The sequence below is a fragment of the Macaca nemestrina genome, chromosome X (assembly GCF_043159975.1).
Source record: "Macaca nemestrina isolate mMacNem1 chromosome X, mMacNem.hap1, whole genome shotgun sequence".
Classification (NCBI taxonomy): domain Eukaryota; kingdom Metazoa; phylum Chordata; class Mammalia; order Primates; family Cercopithecidae; genus Macaca; species Macaca nemestrina.
Window position 1 is genome coordinate 119521314 of NC_092145.1, and position 23770 is coordinate 119545083.

At 42.3% G+C, this 23770-nt stretch overlaps 1 long non-coding RNA gene across 1 annotated transcript in view; it reads left to right on the forward strand.

Moving 5' to 3' along the window:
• The first annotated feature begins 2641 nt into the window (after window positions 1-2641).
• The window catches only part of LOC105500027 (uncharacterized), a 41671-nt gene continuing 20542 nt past the window's right edge, over window positions 2642-23770 (forward strand). Inside the window, exons 1-2 of the long non-coding RNA XR_011618366.1 lie at window positions 2642-3024; window positions 20387-20449. This is a non-coding gene — a long non-coding RNA (uncharacterized lncRNA). The remainder of the gene's footprint in view (window positions 3025-20386; window positions 20450-23770) is intronic.

A 23770-nucleotide genomic window follows, 5' to 3' on the forward strand; every position in this document is an offset into this window, starting at 1 on the left:
CCTGTGATTCCAGCTACTCAGGAGGTTAAGGTGGGGGAATTGCTTGAACTGGGTAGGAGGAGGTTGCAATGAACCGAGATCGCACCATTGCACTCCAGCCTGGGCTACATAGTGAGACTCCTTCTCAAAAAAAAACATGCAGAAAACTCCCAGACTTGGGTTCATCATCTCCTCCCCAAAATCGTGGATTTGTTGTCCTACATAATCTTAACAGCAGGGAGACAGGACAATTTTGACAGAGGCTTAGGTTTTTGATGTTTGTTCTTTTTTGTTTGTTTGTTTTTGAGATTGAGTTTTGCTTTTGTCAACCAGGCTAGAGTGCAATGGCGTGATCTCTGCTCACTGTAACCTCTGCCTCCCAGGTTCAAACGATTCTCCTGCCTCAGCCTCCCGAGTAGCTGGGATTACAGGCGCCCACCATCATGCCCGGCTAATTTTTGTATTTTTAGTAGAGACAGGGTTTCACCATGTTGGCCAGGCTGGTCTTGAACTCCTGACCTCATGTGATCCGCCCGCCTCGGCCTCCCAAAGTGCTGGGATTACAGGCGTGAGTCACCGCACCTGGCCTCAAGTTTGTTCTTTTTAAAACCCAATAATTTGTTTTTTAAGACAGTTCCGCATTCCAACATAGACTCCCTTACAGTAGGAAAGGTCCTCCAAATCCAAACATAGAACAGAGTGGAGTAATACTTTCTTGGCTGTGATAAAATGTGAAAAGGCAGCCTTTGGGACTTTTGCTTCTGAGAAGATGGAGTACATGTACTATTCCTCCTGCTAAGTACAGCTCAAAATCCTAGATTTGTTTGTTGGTTTGTTTTTTTGAGGCAGAATCTCACTCTGTCACCCAAGCTGGGGTGCGGTGGTGTGGTCTTGGCTCACTGTAACCTCTGCCTCCCAGATTCAAGGGATTCTCCTGCCTCAGCCTCCCAAGTAGCTGGGATTACAGGCATGTGCCACCACACCTGGCTATGTTTTACATTTTTAGTAGAGAAGGGGTTTCACCATGTTGGCCGGGCTGGTCTTAAATTCCTGGCCTCAAGTGATCTGCCTGTCTTGGCCTCCCAAAGTGCTGGGATTACAGGCTTGAGCCACTGCACCCGCCAACACCCTAGATTTTCCATGTAAAATAAGCATATGAAGACTGAAAGGCAGAGAGAAAAAGGCACAGTCATTAGGGGCCTTGGGACCCAAGGAACAACACGGCTGTGAATTCCCAGAATTTGCTTTTTGTCTGACATCTTCCTGACTGGGTGCTGATGAAGCCAGCAACCCAGAAACATCAATAGCCACAGACAAACACACAAAACATAAAACCTCCAAGAAAAGTCTGCTCTTTCTAGCCAAAGGACCAGGAAGAGGACAGCTTAGTCAGACAGAAAACTTCTAGACAACAATCACTTTGCTGCAAGCAAACACAACAGAAAAAAAAAAAAACTGTGGCTCCACCCTGTGGGACAAAAGCCAAATGGGGAGCCTAGACTTTCACCCTTACCAGACTGTAAGGACGTGCCCCACACCACCCCTTCCCCACACCCAGTGGGGTCAGAGAAGGCTGAGTAGGAAGGCAGCAGGAACATCCCTGCTGGGGAGTAAGAAGCCTCCTCGTTCCCTGTGTCAGTGGAAACCACATGGCAGCCTCCACGTCCACCTCCACCAGGCAGTAACAAAGTACTCCTCTCCCTCCTCTCTGGGGTGGTGTCAGAAGAGGCCTAGTGGAGAGTTTGAACTTTCACCACTGCTCCATGGTAATGAGGTCACCCTGATACGATGGCATCAAGGGAGGCAATAATGAAACACCTTCAACCCTCCTCACCAGGGTGGTATCAATGGAAGCCTACTGGGGAGCCTGAACTCCCACCCTTGCCTGCCAATAACAAGGAACACTCCTCCCACACTCACTCCCCCTGAGGGGAGAACCTGGACATTCACCTTCATCTGCCAGTAGTAAGGCACGAGAGGTCTGCTCAAACACGGGATTTAAATAATATTTGGAATCTTACAACATCATGCCCAAAATGTTTTGGTTTCAATTAAAAAAAAAAAATCAAAAATCACTTGTTATACTGAGAACCAGGAAGATGTCAACTTGAATGACAAAAGACAATTAACCTAGATGACAGAATTGCTAGAATTATTTGACAAGGTTTTAAAGCAGCCATCCTAAAAATGCTTTAGCAACAATTACAAACATGCTTGAAACAACAAAAAAAGTAGAAAGTCTCAGCAAAGAAATCAAAGATATAAGGGAGAACCAAATGGAAATTTTTAAACTAAAAATTGGAATAACTGAAATAAAATACTCAAGGCATATACTCAAGAGCAGAATATAGACAGAAGAAAGAATCCGAATTTGAGGATCAAATAGAATTTACTCAATCTGAACAACAGAGAAAAAAATGGACTAAACAAACAAACAAACAAACAAAAGAACAGGGCTTCAGGGTCATGTGAGACTGCTGTAACAAAATCTATATCTAATACTCAGATCATGGGTGTTCCAGAAGGAGAGGAGAAAAATGTGGAACTGAAAAAATTATGGCTAAAAGCTCTGAAATTTAGCCAAAGCAATAAACCTACAAGTTAAGAAGCTGAGAAAATCCCAAACAGGATAAACCTAAAGAAATCTATGCTAAGGCCCATCACAGGCAAACTTTTGAAAATTAAGACAAAGAAAAAAATCTTGAAAGCAGCCAGACAGAAACAACATGTTACCTATAGGGGAAAAACAACTCGAACGACTGTGGATTTCTTCTTATAAGAAACCGTGAAGGCCAGCAGGAAATGGCAAAACAGTTTTCAAGTGCTGGAAAGAACTTTCAATGCAGAATCGTATAGCCGAAACATTCTTCAGGAACGAAAAGGAAATTGAGATACACTCTGATGACAAAAAACTGAAAGAATTTGTTGCCAGCTGACTTGCCCTAATGAATAGCTAAAGGAAGTTCTCTAAGCAAAACGAAAATGAGAGAAAAAGAAATCTTGGCCCATCGGGAAGGAAGAAAGAATGATAAAGCAAAAGCATGGGTAAATACAATAGACTTTTGTTCTCTTCTTGAGTTTTCTAAATTACATTTGACAGTTGAAACAAAATTATAATCTTGGCTTATGCAGTAGTTCTCAATGTATGTAGAGGAAATATTTAAGACAATTATATTATAAACGGGGGAGGATTGAGAGTTATAAAAAGAGGTAAAGTTTTAACACTTCACTCAAACTGGTAAGATGTTGACAACTGTAGAGTAAGTTACGTATATATAATGCAATTCTTAGGGCAACTATTAAAGAGATACACCCAAAGAACACTAAAGCTAAATCAAAACAGCATTCTAAAAAATGCTACAGGAAGGCAGGAAAAAAATCATTCTGGTGGCAGATGAGAGGCTGATGGGAGTGGCAGAGGGAGTGGAGGCACGGGTGCATTGGGGATGGGTATAGGGTGAGGAACCTGCCAGGCTCTTCCACAAAACTTTGCCTTGGTGGATTCGTTTATACTGGTACTTTTTATGCTGGTACTCAGAGAGCTCTTCTTGAAGCCAGCAGGCTGATCAGCCATCACACCAGAAGGAGCTCCCTGCAAAGGGTTGGGCTTGGCTGATTTCAGTACTGGCAGAATGGTGCCTTTGCATTCTGATTACAAAAGCCAGAAGCACCACTTTGTGTGTGGCCTATACTGCTGGCAAAATGGAATTAAGATGGCTTTGAAAAGGGCCTCATGAAACCTTGGCAAGGGGGAGAAGCAAGTTCAATACATTTGGAGCTGTGCCCCAGATGCTTAAGCAATATTTGGGTTCAAAATCAGAAAACCTTGGCAAACTTTTTCTACAGGATTATAACAGAGACCTATTTTAACAGGCATCTTCAGTCTTTCAACGATTCAAGAGAAAATGAATACTGTTGAAAACTGACTTGCAGAGTAGTTCAATTTCCCTTTCGTTTATTGAGGGCAGGAGTTCTGTATCTTTTCAGGTAGGCAGTGAGCCCCCAGATCTTTTAGTAGACCACCTCCTAGGACCTGCTGGCTCTCTGCTTCTGGCCCCTTCAATCCTGAGTCTCCCAGAGAATACCTCTGAAGACTTTTCATTACAGTTGCTTATAATTTTTACACTTAAAAAAAAAAGAAAAAAGATAACTGGAGGTTATTTTTAATGATTTTTATTTTTATTTTTATTTTTTGAGACAGTCTTGCTCTGTCACCCAGGCTGGAGTGCAGTAGCACAATCTTGGCTCCCCGCAATCTCCATCTCCCGGGTTCAAGCAATTCTCCTGCCTCAACCTCCCGAGTAGCTGGGATTACAGGCGTGCACCACCATGCCCGGTTAATTTTTGTATTATTAGTAGAGACAGGGTTTCACAATGTTGCCCAGGCGGGTCTCGAACCCCTGACCTCAAGAGATCCACCCTCCTCAGCCTCCCAAAGTGATGGGATTACAGGCATGAGCCACAGCACCCGGCCAGCTGGAGGTTATTCATACATTCCATGCCATTTACTATTCCAAATGCTGTTTTCATCAGTTCAACATGAAAGCGTCTTAATATTCTCAATAATGGCACTGATTATGGATTAAAATTCATATTCAGAAAAAAGAATAAACTAGCCAATCTCCCCTTAAAGACACAATATGTAGATGATTAAATCTAACAGGTTTGTGGAAAATTGATATTTTCGCAGTATAAAGTTTTCCGGTGTAAGTTTCCTTGCATTTCTATTAATAATATCAACAGTATTTTACAGCTTTCTCTGTAGAGTTCTTGCACAATTATGATAGATTTAAGTATTTGCTTCTTTTGTGCTATTGTAAATGATTTCTCTTAAAATTTCATTTCCTAATTTTTTTATGGCATATAAAAATGCAACTGGCCGGGCGCGGTGGCTCAAGCCTGTAATCCCAGCACTTTGGGAGGCCGAGGCGGGCGGATCACGAGGTCAGGAGATCGAGACCATCCTGACTAACACGGTGAAACCCCGTCTCTACTAAAAAATACAAAAAAACTAGCCGGGCGAGGTGGCAGGCGCCTGTAGTCCCAGCTACTCGGGAGGCTGAGGCAGGAGAATGGCGTAAACCTGGGAGGCAGAGCTTGCAGTGAGCTGAGATCCGGCCACTGCACTCCAGCCTGGGCGACAGAGCGAGACTCCGTCTCAAAAACAAAACAAAACAAAACAAAAATGCAACTGATTTTATATACTAACATTTTATCCTGCACTTTGGTGACCCTCCACATATACAACTTTCCATATACACAATCATGCTTCTAACAAAGCATGAGAGTTATTGCTCCTTTGCAAGACATGATGCATTCTCGTTTATTCTTTCTTACCTCATTGTACTCACTAGGAGCTACACTACAAAGGCAATGAAATAGTGAGAGTGGATAACCTCGTCTTGTTTCTATTTCAAAGCTTTCAGTATTTTATCATTGTGTATGTTTGTTGTTGGTGTCATTTTAAGGAAGCCTATGTCTATTTGTAGCTTTCTAAGGATTTTTATCATGAATAGAAGCTGTATCAAATACTTACAATGCATTTTGAGACACGTATAATTTTGTTCCTTTATTCTGTTAATATGGCAAATAGTAACATTTATTTTCGGATTGTTCACTAATGCTGTGTTTCTGAAATAAACATATCCTTTTTTTATAAAAATAAGAGGCACTTTTTGCCAGTTCTACTCAGACTGCGTCATGATGAGTCACAGTGGCAGCTTTCTAGAGCTTTGAATATTTTTTATGTTATGTACTGAAATATTGTGGAAAATGCATTCTCTAAGAGGTAATAACCGGAATTGGGAAAAATCTTTAAAAAGATTTACTGGTTGGTTGCTTGTGTGAGTGTATATGTGTATGTTTGCTTTAAAACCAGATTCATAATTATCCATCCTTTTCTAATTAATGTAGTTATTACCTATTTTGATTATGCGTTGCTACACACACACACACACACGTAGCAACGCATATGTATATATAGTTTCTGTGATCTGAATGACGTGCCCTCCTTTATTCCTGATGTTAGTAATTTGTGTCTTCTCTCTTTTCTTCCTGATCAGTCTAGCTAGAGGTTTACCAATTTTATATTTTCAAGAACCAGGTTTTGGTATCATTGATCTTTTTATTGTTTGTTAATTTCCTATTATATTGGTTTCTGCTCCTATCTTTTCCTTTCTTTGGGTTTAATATGTTCTTTTTCTAGCTTGTTTTTTTGTTTGTTTGTTTTAATTTTTTCAGAGACAGGGTAGTGGTATGTTGCCCAAGCTGGTCTTGAATTCCTGGTCTCAAAGTGATCCTCCATGCTTCGGCCTCCCAAAGTATTGTGATTATAGGAGTGAGCCACCCTGCCCGGCCCTCTAGCTTATGGTGGAAGCTTAAATAATCAGTTTTAGACATTTCTTCTTCCTTTTTTTCCCAAGAAACAGGGTCTTGCTCTGCCACCCACGCTGGAATGAAGTGGTGCAATCATAGCTGATTGCAACCTCAAACTCCTTAACTCAATCAATCCTCCCACCTCAGCCTTTCAAATAGCTGGGACTACAGTGCGTAAGCCACCGCACCTGGCCTCTTCTTTCTAATATAAGTATTTAATATTATAAAATTTCCTCCAAGGTCTAAACACTGCTTTAGCTGAAACTCACAAATTTTGATATGTTGTATTTTTATTTATATCCCATTAAAAATACAGTATTAGTTCCTGTGTGATTTCTTCTTTGACCCATGGCTTAGAAGTGTGTTGTTTAGTTTCCAAATTTGGGGGCATTTTCCAGATATCTTTCTCTTATTTATTTGTAATTTAATTCTGTTGTGGTCGAGGAGCACGTTCTGTTTACTTACAATCCTCGTAAATTTATTATGACTTGTTTTATGGCCCAGCATATGGTCTGTTTGGTGAGTGTTCCATGTGCATCTGAAAAGAATGTGTATTCTGTAGTTGTGCAGGGTATTTTTAAAATTTTATTCTTTTCACTGATACATAATAGCTGTACATATTTAGAGGGTACATGCGATCATGTAATACATTCATATAATCTGTAAGATGAAATCAATATAGTTGGGGTATCATCACCTTAAATATTTGTCTTTTCCAGCATAAAGCTGGAAGCATTCTAATTCTTCTCTTCTAGCTGTTTTGACATATACAATAGATTATTGTAAACTGTAGTCACTCTTCTGATCTATCAAACACTCGGTCTTATTTCTTTCAAACTGTATATTTGAACCCATTAATCAATCTCTCTTAATCTCCCTCTCCCTGCTATCCTTCCCAGCCTCTGGGAACCACCAACCTACTCTCTATCTTCATGAGATCTGCTTTTTTAGCTCCCACTTATTAATGAGAACATGCAATATTTGTCTTTCTATGTCTGGTAATAACACGGATGGAACTGGAAGTCATTTAACATAATGCATTCTCCAAGAGGTAATAACATAATAACATTTAACATAATGACTTCCCATTCCATCCATGTTATTGCAAATGACAGGATCCCATTCTTTTTTTTATGGCTGACTAGTACTCCGTTGTGTATATGTACCACATTTTCTTTATCCATTAATCTGTTGATGGACACTTAGGTTACCTCCAAATGTTAGCTATTGTGAACAGAGCTGCAACAAACATGGGACTGCAGATATTTCTTCAGTATACTAATTTCCTTTCTTGTGGGTATATACCCAGCAGCGGGACTGCTGGATCATATGGTAATTCTATTTTGTTTTTGTTTTTTGAGACAGAGTTTCACTCTTGTAACCTACGCTGGAGTGCTATGGCCCTATCTCGGCTAACTGCAACCTCTGCCTCCTGGCTTCAAGCGATTCTCCTGCCTTAGCCTCTTGAGTAGCTGGGACTACAGGTGCGTGCCACCATGCCTGGCTAATTTTTTTATTTTTAGTAGAGATGGAGTTTCGCCATGTTGTCCAGGCTGGTCTTGAACTCCTGGTCTCGAGTGATCTGCCTGCCTCGGCCACCCAAAGTGCTGGGATTACAGGCGTGAACCACCGCGCCCAACCCCGTGTGTCATCTTTTGAGAAATGTCTATTCAGGTCTTTTGGCCATTTTTAAATTGGATTATTAGGATTTTTTCTTTGCTATTGAGTTGTTTGGGTTCCTTATATCTTCTGGTTATTAATCCCTTGTCAGATGTGTAGTTTGCAGATATTTTCTCCCATTCTGTGGGTTGTCTCTTCACTTTGTTGATTGTGTCCTTTGCTGTACAGAAGCTTTATAGCTTGATGTGATCCCATTTGTCTGTTTTTTCTTTTGTTGCCTGTACTTTTAAGGTCTTACCCAAAAAATCTTTGCTCAGACCAATATCTTGGAGCATTTATCTAATGCTTTCATCTAGTAGTTTCACAGTTTCAGTCTTTGATCTATTTTGATTTGATTTTTGTATATGGTGAAAGATAGGGGTCTAATTTCATTTTTCTGCATATGGTTATCCAGTTTCCCCAGCACCATTTATTAAAGGGCCTGTCTTTTCCCCATTGCATGTTCTTGGCGCCTTTGTCGAAAATGAGTTGGTTGGACCGGGCATGGTGGCTCATGCCTGTAATCCCAGCACTGTGGGAGGCTGAAGCAGGAGGATCCCTTGAGGCCAGGAGTTTGAGACCATGCTGGGAAAAGCAAGACCTCATATCTCTATTAAAAACAAAATTTTAAAAATTAATTTTTAAAAAAGTTCTAAAAAATGAATTGGCTGTAAATGTGTGGATTTTTATGTGGGTTCTCCATTCTGTTCCACTGGTCTGTGTGTCTGTTTTTATGCCAGTACCGTGCTGATTTGGTTACTATGGCTTTGTAGTTTTTTTTTTTTTTTTTTTTTTTTTTGAGACAGAGTCTCATTCTGTCATCCAGGCTGGAGCGCAGTGACGTGATCATGGCTCATTGCAGCCTTGAACTCTTGGGCTCAAGCGATACTCTTATGTTACCTCCTAAAATGTTAGGTGTGAGCCACCGCACCTGCCCATCTATGCCTCTTTGTTTGGTTTAAGGTGGTTTCTCTAGGGTTTACAAACTGCTCTTTTAACTTATCGTAGTTTATTTTCAAATAATATACCACTTTACATATTGTGTACTTCCTACAACAGTGTACTTCCCTTTTTCCCTTACAGGCCTTTGTGTTAATTTGCCATACATTTTATTTCTACCTATCTTAAAAACTCCACAGTACATTGCTATTACTTTTGCTATAAACAATTATTTCGTAAAAGAATTAGAAAATTAGAAAAACGACTTCTGCATTTAACAACGTATTTACCATTTCAGCACTCTTTAACCCTTTGTGTATATCCAAGTTCCTTTCTGGTATCATATTTCTCTGCTGGAAAAATTTCTTTTAACATTTCTTGTAGTGCAGATGGGCTGGTGCCAAATCCTCCCAATTTCTGTTTGTCTGAAACTTTTTCTTTTTTTTTCGAGACAGAGTCTTGCTCTGTCACCCAGGCTGGAGTGCAGTGGCATGATTGCAGCTCACTGCAACCTCCGCCTCCCAGGTTCAAGTGATGCTCCTGCCTCAGCCTTCCGAATAGCTGGGATTACAGGTTCCTGTCACCACACCCAGCTAATTTTTGTATTTTTAGTAGAGACGGGGTTTCACCATATTGGCCAAGCTGGTCTTGAACTCCTGACCTCGTGATCTGCCCACCTCGGCCTCCCAAAGTGCTGGGATTACAGGCGTGAGCCACCATGCCTGGCTCTGTCTGAAAGTATTTTTTAACCTTCATTTCTGAAGGATATTTTTTCTGAGTAGAGAATTCTGAATAAACCCTTTTTTCCCCCTTTCAGTTCTATAAAGAACTGTTTTTTATGCCTTTCATAGTTTTTGAAGAGAAGTCTACAGATTCTTACCTCTGTACAACTGTACATAATGTACCTTTCTTCTCCGTGTGCTTTTAAGATTTTCTTGGTGGGGCGCGGTGGCTCACACCTATAATCCTAGCACTTTGGGAGGCTGAGGTGGGTGGATCACCTGAGGTCAGGAGTTCGAGACCAGCCTGGCCAACATGGTGAAACCCCTGTCGCTACTAAAAATACAAAAATTAGCCGAGTATGGTGGCGGATGCCTGTAATCTCAGCTACTCAGGAGGCTGAGGCAGGAGAATTGCTTGAATCCGGGAGGAGGAGGTTGCAGTGAGCTGAGATCATGCCATTGCACTCCAGCCCAGGCCGACAACAGTGAGACTCCCTCTCAAAAAAAAAAAAAAAAAAAAAAAAAAAAGATTTTTCTCTTAGGCCGGGCATGGTAGCTCACACCTGTAATCCCAGCACTGTGGGAAGCCAAGGTGGGCAGATCACTTGAGGCCAGGAGTTTGAGACCAGCCTGGCCAACATGACAAAACCCCGTCTCTACTGAAAATAGAAAAATTATCCAGGCATAGTGTCACGTGCCTGCAATCCCAGCTACTGGGGAGGCTGAGACACGAGAATCACTTGAACCCAGGAGGCAGAGGTTGAAGTGAGCTGAGATCGAGCCACTGCACTCCAGCCTGGGTAACAGAGCGAGCCCCTGTCTCCAAAAAAAAAAAAAAAAAAGAAAAGAAAAAAATCTCTTTATTGCTGGTTTTTAGCAATTTGACTTTGTTGTGCCTTGAGGCAGTTTTGTTTTGTTGGGGTTCATTGTGCTATTTGGATCTGTGGCTTTACAGGATTTTAAAAAGCAAATTTGGAAATTTTCTGGCCATTCTTTCTTCAAGTATTTTTGAAGTATTCCTTTCTCCTCTCTTGAGATTCCAATTACACATATATCAAATCACTTGGTTTATTGTATAGTTCTATAGGTCGCTGAGGTTCTATGTATCGTTTCTTTCTTATTTTATTTATTTTTTTTTTTGAGACGGAGTCTCGCTCTGTTGCCAGGCTACAGTGCAGTGGCACAATCTCAGCTCACTGCAATCTCCACCTCCCAGGTTCAAGTGATTCCCCTGCCTCAGCCTCTCGAGTAGCTGGGACTACAGGTGTGCACCACCATGCCCGGCTAATTTTTTGTATTTTAGTAGAGACAGGGTTTCACCATGTTGGCCAGGATGGTGTCGATCTCCTGACCTCGTGATCCACCCACCTCGGCCTCCCAAAGTGCGGGGATTACAGACGTGAGCCACCGCACCTGGCCTATGTATCATTTCTTAGCCATTTTTCTCTTTGTGCTTCATTTTGGATAGTTTCTGTCTTCAAATCTCTGGTCTTTTCTTCTGTGGTGTCTAATCTGTTGTTAATCCAATTTGGTGAAACTGTAAATTCAGGTACTTGGTTTATTTTTCATATCTAGAATTTCCTTTTTTCTTTTCTTTTTTTTTTTTTTTTGAGACAGAGTCTCACTCTGTCACCCAGGCTGGAGTACAGTGGAATGATCTTGGCTCCCTACAACCTCTGCCTCCCGGGTTCAAGCTATTTTCATGCCTTGGCCTCCCCAGTAGCTGAGATTACAGGTGTGTGCTACCAAGCCCAGCTAATTTTTGTATTTTCCTAGAGACCAGGTTTCCATGTTGGCCAGGCTGGTCTCAAACTCCTGACCTTAAGTGATCTGCCTGCCTTGGCCTCTCAAAGTCTTGGGGTTACAGGTGTGAGCCCCCACGCCCGGCCTGGTTCTTTTTTTGTATTATTCATTTATATTTTCATTCAATTCATATTTCCTTTTACTGTACTTCTTAATTTTACTTTACTATATTGAGAATATTTATTTATTTATTTATTTATTTATTTATTTATTTATTTATTTGAGATGGAGTCTTACTCTGCCACCCAGGCTGGAGTGCAGTGGCATGATCTCGGCTCACTGCAATCTCCGCCTTCTGGGTTCAAGCGATCCTCCTGCCTCAGCCTCTCAAACAGCTGGGATTACAGGCGAGAGCCACCATATCCAGCTAATTTTTGTATTTTCAGTAGAGATGAGAGTTCACCATGTTCGCCAGGCTGGTCTCAAACTCCTGACCTCAAGTGATCCACCCACCTCGTCCTCTGAAAGTGCTGGGATTACAGGCGTGAGCCACCGAGCCCATCCAAGAATATGTATAATAGCTGTTTTATTATCCTTGTCTTATTAACCCCATCATTTTGTGATTCCTGTGTCTATTTCTATTGACTACTTTTTCTCTTAGTTTTGGGCCATATTGTGGTTTTTTGCTTGTTTGTTTGTTTCTTGAGACAGAGTCTTGCTCTGTCACCCAGGCTGGAGTGCAGTGTCACAATGTCGGCTCACTGCGACCTCTGCCTCCCAGGTTCAAGTGATTCTCCTGCCTCAGCCACCTGAGTAGCTGGGATTACAGGCATGCGCCACCACACCTGGCTAATTTTTGTATTTTTAGTAGAGATGGCATTTCACTATGTTGACCAGGCTGGTCTTGAACTCCTGACTTCAGGTGGTCCACCTGCCTTGGCCTCCCAAAGAGCTGGGATTACAGGTGTGAGCCACCGTGCCTGGCCTTGTTTCTTTATATATTAGGTAATTTCTTTTTTTTCTTTTTTAGAGACAGGGTCTCGCTCTGTTGCCAGGCTGAAGAGCGGTGTTATGATCGCGGCTCACTGCAGCCTTGACCTCCTGGGCTCAAGCAATTCTCCCACCTCATGCCTGGTTCAATTTTAAATTTTTTTGTAGAGATGGAGTCTCCCTATGTTGCCCAGGATAGTCTTGAACTCCTAAGCACATACTAGGTAATTTCTCTTTGGATGCCAGGCATATGAATTTTACATTGCTAAGTCCTAGAATTCGTCATTCTTCTTTAAATACTGTTGGACTTTGCTCTGGCAGACAGTTTATGTTACTTGCAGATCAGCTTGATCTCTTCAAGACTTGCTTTTGAAAATGTTTAGGGTAGGTTCAGAGTAACCTTTCTTTTAGGGCTTGGTTAGCCACACCCCTGAGGTGTGAAGCCTCTGGGGTCTCTACTGAGTTCCCCATTTATTCAACAAAGTTCCTTTACTCAGCTTGGTAGAAACTTGAAGATCCCTGGTCCTGTGTGAACTCTGGTAATTGTTTGAATACAACTTCCTGGTAGTTATTTCTGTAGAAATTGTTCTTTGCGGCCAGGCGCGATGGCTCACACCTATAATCCCAGCACTTTGGGAGGCCAAGGTGGGCAGATCGCCTGAGGTCACGAGTTTGAGACCAGCCTGGCCAACATGGTGAAACCCTGTCTCTACTAAAAATACAAAAAATTGGACAGGTGCAATGGCTCACGCCTATAATTCCAGTATTTTGGGAGGCCAAGGCAGGCGAATCACCTGAGGTCGGGAGTTCGAGACCAGTCTGACCAACGTGGAGAAAACCCATCTCTACTAAAAATACAAAATTAGCAGGGCGTGGTGGTGCATGCCTATGGTCCCAGCTACTCAGGAGGCTGAGGCAGGAGAATCGCTTGAACCTGGGAGGCAGAGGTTGCAGTGAGTCGAGATTGTGCCATTGCACTCCAGCCTGGGCAATAAGAGCGAAACTCTGTCTCTCAAAAAAAAAAAAAAAAAAAATCAGCCAGGCATGGTGGTGGGCACCTGTGACCTCAGCTACTCGGGAGGCTGAGGCAAGAGAATCACTTGAACCCGGGAGGCAGAGACTGTAGTGAGCAGAGATCGTGCCACTGCATTCTAGCCTGGGCGACAGAGCAAGACTCCATCTCAAAAAAAAATTTAAAAAAAAGGGAAATCATTCTTTGCCCAGCTACGTTGAATTTATTCCGTATATGTGGGACTTAATGCAGATTCCTGAACGCCTAGAATTCTACCTACTGTATTGGCCCACAAGTTTTATTTTGCAGCTTGGTGACCTTGGTGTAATTTCATGAGGGTAAAATTCTGTAAATGTTCTAAATTACCTAATCAATGACCTATCCAGTAATAAATGGATTTGTTTGTTTTGTAGTTTCATTTAGGTCTAACGTTTGAAGCATTTCTAGACCAAATTATATAGTATAATGAAAATATGAACACAAACTTAATCAGTATAACATTAGATTATTTTGTTGGTGAAACTACCTTGAATAATTCAGAATCTCCATTTCACCAAAGAGCACACTTGTTACATGTGTTACTACTGTCCAGGTCGTTGGAATGGAACAGAGCTTGTGTGTACACAGAGAGCCTACCTAGAGCTCACAGGTGTTCACGGGTGTGTCAAGAACATTTCTCAAAGCTTTTTAAACTTGCTAGCTTTTAAGCCTAAAGGATTCTGAAGCCTTTGTAGGTAAGGTAAAGATAAAGCCTTGTGGCAGAGATGGATTAATAATTGGCCATTTCTTAGCTGCAAGTATGAGGAAGTCAGATGGAATTACATATTATAAAATATATTATATACTAATAAAGGATTGTCTTAAAACATACAAGATAACTATTTTTTTCATGTACGTTATCTGCATGGATGACTCCTTTAGTCAATATATTAGCAAAATTTAGCGATACTTTTTTCTTTCTTTCTTTCTTTCTTTCTTTCTTTCTTTCAATTATACTTTAAGTGCTGCGGTACATGTGCAGAACGTGCAGGTTTGTTACATAGGTATACATGTGCCATGGTGGTTTGCTGCACCCATCAACCTGTCATCTACATTAAGTATTTCTCCTAATGCTATCCCTTCCCCTGTCCCCGACCCCTGACAGTCCCTGGTGTGTGATGTTCCCCTCCCTGTGTCCATGTGTTCTCATTGTTCAACTCGCAGTTATGAGTGAGACTATGTGGTGTTTGGCTTTCTGTTCTTGTGTTAGTTTGCTGAGAATGATGGTTTCTAGCTTCATCCATGTCCCCGCAAAGGACATGAACTTATCCTTTTTCATGGCTGCATAGTATTCCATGGTGCCACATTTTCTTTATCCAGTTGATACTCTTTTTTTGTTTTGAGACAGAGTCTCACTCTGTTGCCCAGGCTGGAGTGCAGTGGCACACACTTGGCTCACTGCAACCTCCACCTCCCATATTCAAGTGATTCTTCTGCCTCAGCCTCCCAAGTAGCTGGGACTACAGGCATGCACCACCATGCCCAGCTAATTTTTGTAATTTTAGTAGAGATGGGGTTTCACCACATTGGCCAGGCTGGTCTCAAACTCCTGACCTCGCGATCCGCTTGCCTTGGCCTCCCAAGGTGCTAGGATTACAGGCATGAGCCACCACACCTGGCCTTTTTTTTTTTTTTTTTTTTGAACAAATGGTCTCAGTCTGTTGCCTAAGGCTGGAGTGCAGTGGCACGTAGCTCACTGTAGCCCAGAACTCCCAGGTTGAAGTGATCCTCCCACCAAATCCTCTCAAGTAGTTCGGACTACAGGCACATACCCCCATGCCTAGTTTATTTTTTTTATTTTTTGTAGAGATGGGGTCTCACTCTTTTGCCCAGGCTGTTCTGGAACTGCTGGCCTCAAATGATCCTCCCTCCTCCGCCTCCCAAAGTACTGGGATTATAGGTGTGAGCCACTATGCCCGGAAAAATTTACTAATAGTTTAAAGATTTTTGCTCTGCCTGTGTGATAGCACCGTAACTTTGACACTTATTTTTAGGGAAAGGAATTCTAGATTACTCTTTTTAATCATGTAATAGATAGAGTAAGTACCTGGCAAGACACATACTTTTAACGGTAAGGACAGTTGCTGATTTATTTGCATTTCTTACTCCAAATTTTTCGAATGCATAAAGGTGCCACTGTGAAAAATGCAGAAAAGGTACCAAGGAACATTTTAACAGAACCGCTGCCAATGAAACTGTAGCTTTGCATTAAATTATTAAAAATTCAGCCAGAAAAATTTTAAATTATTTGTGATTTTGGTGAATGAATGAATAGAGGCTTTTCTGAAGTGCATTGTTTATATTTTTGGCAATTACCATCCATGATTACCATATTGGATGCTCAATAAACATTTGTTTTCTTCTATATTGAAAACAATTAAAACTGTTGAGAAAATATATATATATATATATATATATATATATAAAATATATATATATATATATTTTTTTGAGACCAAGTCTCGCTCTGTCGCCCAGGCTGGAATGCAGTGGCTGGATCTCGGCTCACTGCAAGCTCCGCCTCCCGGGTTCACGCCATTCTCCTGCCTCAGCCTCCCAAGTAGCTGGGACTACAGGCGCCCGCCACCTCACCTGGCTAGTTTTTTGTATTTTTTAGTAGAGACGGGGTTTCACCGTGTTAGCCAGGATGGTCTCGATCTCCTGACCTCGTGATCGGCCCGTCTCAGCCTCCCAAAGTGCTCTGATTATAGGCTTGAGCCACCGCGCCCAGCGAGAAAATATATTTAATGGTTAATAGCACTAGCACTTAGTAGAGAATCTCAGGGTGCTGAAAAAATAGATGTTATAAAAAAATTTTAAAAAATGCTATATCACAATGATTCTAAAATGTTTATGTTTTCTTTAGATTTTAGATTTTAAGTTTGTTTATATTGAGGCAGGAGAATAGGGTCTGGAGGCAGGGAACCTAAGGCCGATTCACGCTGACTTCCTAGAACTAAATGAAAAGGAAAACCCCAACTTTCCACACCTAAGTAACAAAAGGACCGGAGGCTACTCCCTTTGCAAACCCCCTCCCTTTTCCGCGGTGGCAGATGGAAAATTGAAAGTACCTCTGATTGGTTGCTTTCTGCCACCAATCAGACATTTGCATAGGAGTATTTGTAACTTCACTTCAGCCTCTGATTGGTGCTTTCCACAACCAATTAGACTTGATTTGCATAGACGTGTAACTTTGTAACTTCACTTTTGCCTCTGATTGGTTGCTTTCCACAACCAATCAGATGCTTGCATGGAGTGTAACCTCTGTAACTTCTCTTCAGTCTCTGATTGGTTGCAGAAAGCTTTCTACAAAAAATTAGACTGATGGCAGGCCACTACTTCATTTACATAGGGTGTACACCAAGTAATCAATGTTTCTAGAGGGTATTTAAACCCCGGAAAATTCTGTAATCGGGCTCTTGAGCCCCTATGCTTGGGTACCTTCATTTTCAATAAACCTCTGCTTTTGTTGCTTCATTTTTTTCTTGCTTTGATTGTGCATTCTGTCCAATTATTTGTTCAAAACGCCAAGAACCTGGATACCCTTCACCCGTAACAATATTGCTATTTTGTTTTGTTTTGTTTTTGCAAAAGGAACATGATATAGTGATGTTCCTGGAGTTAAAATATCTGTGTTCAAAATTCTGGTTCTATCACTTACTAGTTTTGTGACTTTGGGCAAGTCATATAATCCCCCTAGCTCAGTTTTCTCATCTTAACCTCTGTATGTGGCCCACTAGCATGAACACCACCTGGGAACTTTTTAAAAGCGCAAATTCTCAACCTCACCCCAGACCTACTGAATCAGAAGCCTTGGGGGTGGGGCTCAGCACTCTACATTCATAATCTCTCCCTCTGATGCACGCTGAAGTTTGAGAACCACTGTTGTAAGCCACTGTGATGCCTTCCATGGCTTCTGCTCATCTTTTGTGAAGGTGATTATAGCCGTTCTATTTCTTGGCATTGTGTGTGAAAGTTGACATCTTAAGCTTCCATTAAAAGTGTATGATGGCGGGCTTGGTGGCTCACACTTGTAATCCTAGCACTTTGGGAGACCGAGGCGGGTGGATAACCTGAGGTCAGGAGTTCGAGACCAGCCGGGCCAACATGGCAAAACCCCGTCTCTACTAAAAATATATTTTTTAAAAAAATTAGTCAGGCGTGGTGGTGGGCACCTGTAATTCCAGCTACTAGGGAGGCTGAGGCAGGAGAATGGCTTGAACCTGGGGGATAGAGGTTGCAGTGAGCTGAGACCGCACCACTTCACTCCAGCCTGGGCAAAAGAGCAAAACTCTGTCTTAAAAAAAAAAAAAGTGTATGATGTTGACTGGGCGTGGTGGCTCACGCCTGTAATCCCAGCACTTTGGGAGGCTGAGGTGGGCAAATCACCTGAGGTCAGGAGTTCGAGACCAGCCTGGCCAACGTGGTGAAACCCCTCTCTCTTGGGTGACAAGAGGGAAACTCTGTCTCAGGTGGAAAAAAAAGTGTATAATGGAAAAAAAAGTGTATGATGTCAGTGAATAGCCAGTAGATTACAGATATTTAAAGAAAATGTTAAGCAGTCTAAATTTTAGAGGAGTCACAGAAGACGCCCCCAGTAAGGGATGCGCACTCTAGCCCAGGCTGGAGTTCAGTGGCCAGATTCAGCTCACTGCAAGCTCCGCCTCCCGGGTTTACGCCATTCTCCTGCCTCAGCCACCCGAGTAGCTGGGACTACAGGCGCCGCCACCTCGCCCAGCTAGTTTTTTGTATTTTTTAGTAGAGACGGGGTTTCACCGTGTTAGCCAGGATGGTCTCGATCTCCTGACCTCGTGATCCGCCCGTCTCGGCCTCCCAAAGTGCTGGGATTACAGGCTTGAGCCACCGCGCCTGGCCTTTTTTTTTTTTTTTTTTTTTTTTTTTAAATACAGGGTCTGGCTCTGTTGCTCAGGCTGGAGTGCAGTGGCGTGATCTCAGCTCACTGCAACCTCCACCTCCTGGGCTTAAATGATCCTCCCACGTCAGCCTCCCAAGTAGCTTAGACTATAGGCGCACGCTACCACACCTGGCTAATTTTTTTGGTATTTTTTGTAGATACGGGGTTTCACCATGTTGCCCAGGCTCATCACGAATGGGATGCACATTTTTAACAGTGGACTTGCTCCGAGTGTCCAGCATGTCTTATTTCGGGCAGTGGGATGGGACAGACTGGGAATGGCTGGGTTGCGCTTTGGACCTTGCACCCTAGTTCTAGGCACAAAGACAAAATTCATTCCAGCAGGTATGACACAGTATGGAGGTAATATAATAGCAATGGTACTAAAGAGTTTGGCAGTGAACAACAAATGAAATGGTCAGCATGGAAGGCTGAAACATGGGAATGGAGCAAAGGGGTTTCTCACCAAGACAGCAGAACTTGGCGACCTAGGCTCCAGGGGAAGGCAACCTTCAGAGCCTGAGGCAGGCCGACAGCTAAGCAAGGAGTCTATTTAGGGAATGTTTGCTAGCAGCTGCAAAGACTGCAATCTCTGGAACAATTACGGACAAAATCTGGCAGAATACAGTCTTACAGAGGGAAATTACCCACACTGCGATTCTTACACCTAGAACAACGCAGGGTGACCACATGTCAGGAACACTGGGCATTCCCTTGCCAATCCTCAAATGGCAGTTGGGCCGACTTGATGCTGAGTTCCAGCATGGTGCTAGGGGTCTCCTATAGCTTTCTTATCCAATGGGTCTTGTTTGGCCTTAGGGCTGAGGTCAGGCTGAGCCTGTATGTGAATCCACAGTGGCCGAAGCTGTGGGAGGAGGTGAGCTATAGGCAGGGTCACACAATCCAGGGAAGTGATTCCGATGGAGAAAATTTCAGGCCGGCAAGGAGCAAAAGGGTAGCGGTGGAGCTGCTTGGTTAGACTTCTCCACAATCTATTGGTAACTGTGCTGGTTTTTTTTGTTTGTTTGTTTTTTGTTTTTGTTTTTGTTTGTTTGTTTGTTTGTTTTTTTGAGACAGAGTCTAGGCTGGAGTGCAGTGGCGTGGTCCAGGCCCAATCTTGGCTCACTGCAACCTCTGCCTGCTGGTTCAAGCAATTCTCGTTCCCCAGCCTCCCAAGTAGCTGGGATTACAGGGGTACACCACCACGCCCAGGTAATTTTTGTATTTTTAGTAGAGATGGAGTTTCACCATGTTGCCCTGGCTGGTCTCGAACTCCTAGGCTCAAGTGATCCACCTGCCTCGACCTCCCAAAGTGCTGGGATTACAGGCCCGAGTGACTGTGCCTAGCAATTCACATAGTTCTAAATTCAAAGTATTAAAGAGTACATAATGAAAAAAGTCTCCTTCTCATCTCTGTTTCTCCAGACATCCAGTTTTCCTCCCCCAGCAATATTATATTTTTGTGTGTATGGGCGGATCACTTGAGGTCAGGAGTTCGAGACCAGCCCGGCCAACATGGTGAAACCCTATCTCTAATAAAAATACAAAAATTAGCCGGTGTGGTGGCACATGCCTCTAATCCCAGCTACTCAGGGGTTTGAGACACGAGACTTGCTTGAACCTGGGAGGCAGAGGCTGCAGGGAGCTTGGACCGTGCCACTGTACTCCAGCCTGAGTAATAGAGCCAGAGTATGTCTCAAAACAAACAAACAAACAAACATACACACACACCCAAAAGGCAGAAGCTTCAAAATTCCTGAACTGTGAGAGTCCTGAGTCATTCCTGCCCTATTCTATTGACCAAAGCTAGTCACAAAGCTAGCCCAGACTAGGGAAGTGAAGGGAGAATGGCCTTCTCTGCCAGAAAAATAATAATAATAATAACGTATTTGTAATTTTGACAAATTTTGCAAAATCAACCTCTAGGGATATACCAATTTACATTCTACTGGCAATGTATAAGAACAGCTAGCAATTGAGTATTTTCACTGTTTATTTTGTCCATGTAAAAAGGCTGATGCTATGACTACAGAAAAGCATTTCATGGGAATGGTTCCTGCAAGCACAGAATACCAGGTAAGGCTGAAGCTGGGGAGGATCATGTCTTTCTTGAATTTGTGGAAAGCTGTTACTTTATTTATAGAAATTCATTAATCGTTATAATTTATAATATTAATATTTCCGCTTTTCATATGGAAGCTCATTAAATAATCTTTCTAATTTGGAATATTACATTTTCTGCTTTTTATAAAACTGAAATGTGAACCATAACCCCATGACAAACACCAAATTAAAATGCCACTTTATAGTTTATGAAGTGTTTTCACACACACACATACACACACACACACACACATATATTTTTTTGAGACGGAGTCTCGCTCTGTCACCCAGGCTGGAGTGCAGTGTCACATTCTCGGGTCACTGCAACCTCCACCTCCTGGGTTCAAGCGATTCTCCTGCCTCAGCCTCCCAAGTAGCTGGGACTACAGGCGCACACCACCATGCCCACAAATTTTTTGTATTTTTAGTAGAGACGGGGTTTCGCTGTGTTAGCCAGGATGGTCTCGATCTCCTGATCTCGTGATCTGCCCGCCTCGGCTGTCACCCAGCTGGAGTGCAGTGGCACGATCTCGGCTCACTGCAACCTCTGCCTCCCGGGTTCAAGCGATTCTCCTGCCTCAGCCTCCCAAGTAGCTGGGATCACAGGCGCGCACCACCATGCCCGGCTAATTTTTGTATTTTTAGTAGAGACCAGGTTTTGCCACATTGGCCAGGCTGGTCTCGAACTCCTGACCTCAGGTGATCCATCTGCCTTGGCCTCCCACAGTGCTGGGACTACAGGTGCGAGCCACCGCATCCAGCCCACATATATATTTTTAAACCTACTCTTCATCTGAAACACAGGTTTAAAACGAGATACTGAATTTCGAGAACTTTGCTTCAGAAATACTAATAAAGTAAAAACTGAACTAGAATGAGAAATCATTTGTCAAATTTATACCAGCATGTTCCTCATGTCCAGAGGGCCAGTTCTGCACTTCAAAGCAGTTATTTTTCTAATAGTGTTCAGAACTCCTAGTGGCTCTTGAATCCAGGCCTGTGTGTTAAAAATGAATGATAACACCATCTTATTATGACTGATTCCTGCTTTAATCATTCTTGCAAAACCTCTTCGCATTCCAAGACAATGAAAAGTGCAAAAAGCTGTTACAAACAGCTGAGTCAAGATCTAATTCTCCAGTATGCTCATTCTTTTTTTTTTTTTTTTTTGGGACGGAGTTTCGCTCTTGTTGCCCAGGCTGGAGTGCAATGGTGCGATCTCGGATTACTGCAATTTCTGCTTCCTGGGTTCAAGCAATTCTCCTGCCTCAGCCTCCCGAGTAGCTGGGATTACAGGCATCCACCACCACGCCCAGCTAATTTTGTATTTTTTGTAGAGATGGGCTTTCTCCATGTCGGTCAGGCTGGTCTCGAACTCCCGACCTCAAGTGATCTGCTCGCCTTGGCTTCCCAAAGTGCTGGGATTACAGACGTGAGCCACCATGCCCAGCCCTGCTCATTCTTATTAAGTTCTACATAATCTATTGGCAAAGGAGATTGAATAACACATTCTGGCAGAAATGAAAATTACTGACAAACAGCTACATGGTGCTAGATGGAAAGGCATGATAAGAATCTTTCTATGGAATCTTTTACCCACCCATTTATTTAGTGCAGGTCATGTGACCATCTTTGCAGCTTGTGGGAGAGGAATAGAATTTGCTTGTGCAGTGCAGCAAGCCTTAAAGAGGTCTATTTTTTCCTCTGCAAAGTCCCTGGTCACGAGAATCTTGAAAAGCTTAACAGCAGGAGATAATGCTATTCATTTGGAAAATAACCAAAGCCCATTTTTTTTCACTAGCAATTTGTCCACAGATGTTTCATAAAATTGATGGATCAATATGTCAATCATGTAATCCTAGCACTGCAAAAGATGTATTTTTAAAGACTTTTTCAATAGAAGATTCTCATGTCTGTATTTAATAATGTTAGTTATCTAGGCAGGCTTCATTTACACCCTTTGCTGGGGTTGGCCTCATTTCTTGTTTTTCTTCAGCAGCTGTGGATAGGATGTCACCAATAAGTTCCAATTAAAAATCATTCATCCACCTCACCAGTTCTAGCAGAAAATATGGGCAGAATTCTCTAGACGAGTGCTTCTCAAATTTTAAATTGCAAATTTACTATGGCTGGGGGCGGGGTGGTAGATCTTTTTAAAACGCAGAGGCTGATTCAGTAGGTCTGTGTGGAACCTGAGAGTCCGCGTTCCTAACAGAATACAGGTGATGCCTAAGTTGCTGATCTGAGGACCATATTTAGTTAACAAAACTGCCTTATTACCTGGGAGAGGATAAAGCTTTTACAACTGGGACTCAAAGTACAAAAGCAATAAGGAAAACATAGATTAATCTGGTTACACTAAAATAACCTGTTGCATGCAAAAAAGAAACAAAACCACCTTAGATAGAATAAAATAAGTGAGAAAATGGGGAAAAAAAAATAGTTGGAACTTGTATCACAAAGAGTTACTATCCCTAATATATGAAAAAGCTTTTAAAACTAGAGAAGAAAAAGACTAACAATTCAAGAAAACGGGCTAAAGATATGAGAAATAAATGCAAATGACTCCCTATCATATGGAAAGCGCTCAATCTCGCTCACAGTAAGAGAAATGCAAATTAAAACTACCATGAGATACCTTTTTTCTCCTAGCAGGCGAGAAAAGAAAAGAACTTTTGTTTGAGGAATGCCAAGTCTCTTTAAATTATCAGGCCCGGAGAGATATTAAAAGGATAGAGCAATCACATCCTGCTCCCCCTTTGAGCTATGTATTCATCTCTTCAAACCGCTTGCTATTGCCACAGGTGGCTATAAATCAATTTAACAATGCTGGACACTAACCCACACCCTGTAGCTTAACAATGTACAGTCAATCACTAATCAGTGCTACTTCTGTAAACCAATGAGAATTTTCGACAAACAGCTTTTTATCAGCCCACCCCTTCTCCCCCTGCTTTTTGCCTTTAAAAAACTGCTTGTAACAAAAGCCAGCAGGAGCTCTTATCCAAGGTTACTTGGGGGCTGGGTCTCCTGGGCAGCTGTCCTCACTTTGGCTCAAGTAAACATTTTAAATTAGACTTTGTGCCTCAGCCTCTTCTTCCTTTTAGGTTGACGCAGGTTAGCAAAAATCCAAAAATTTGACCGCAAAAATCCGAAAGTTTCACTTTTAGGAACGTATCCCAAGGGTACATTATAAAAAGATGAAAGCACAAACCTATTGATTGCAGCATTAATTATAGTAGCAAAAGACTGGAAACAACCTTCATGCTTATTGGGGGCTTAGCTGAATAAATT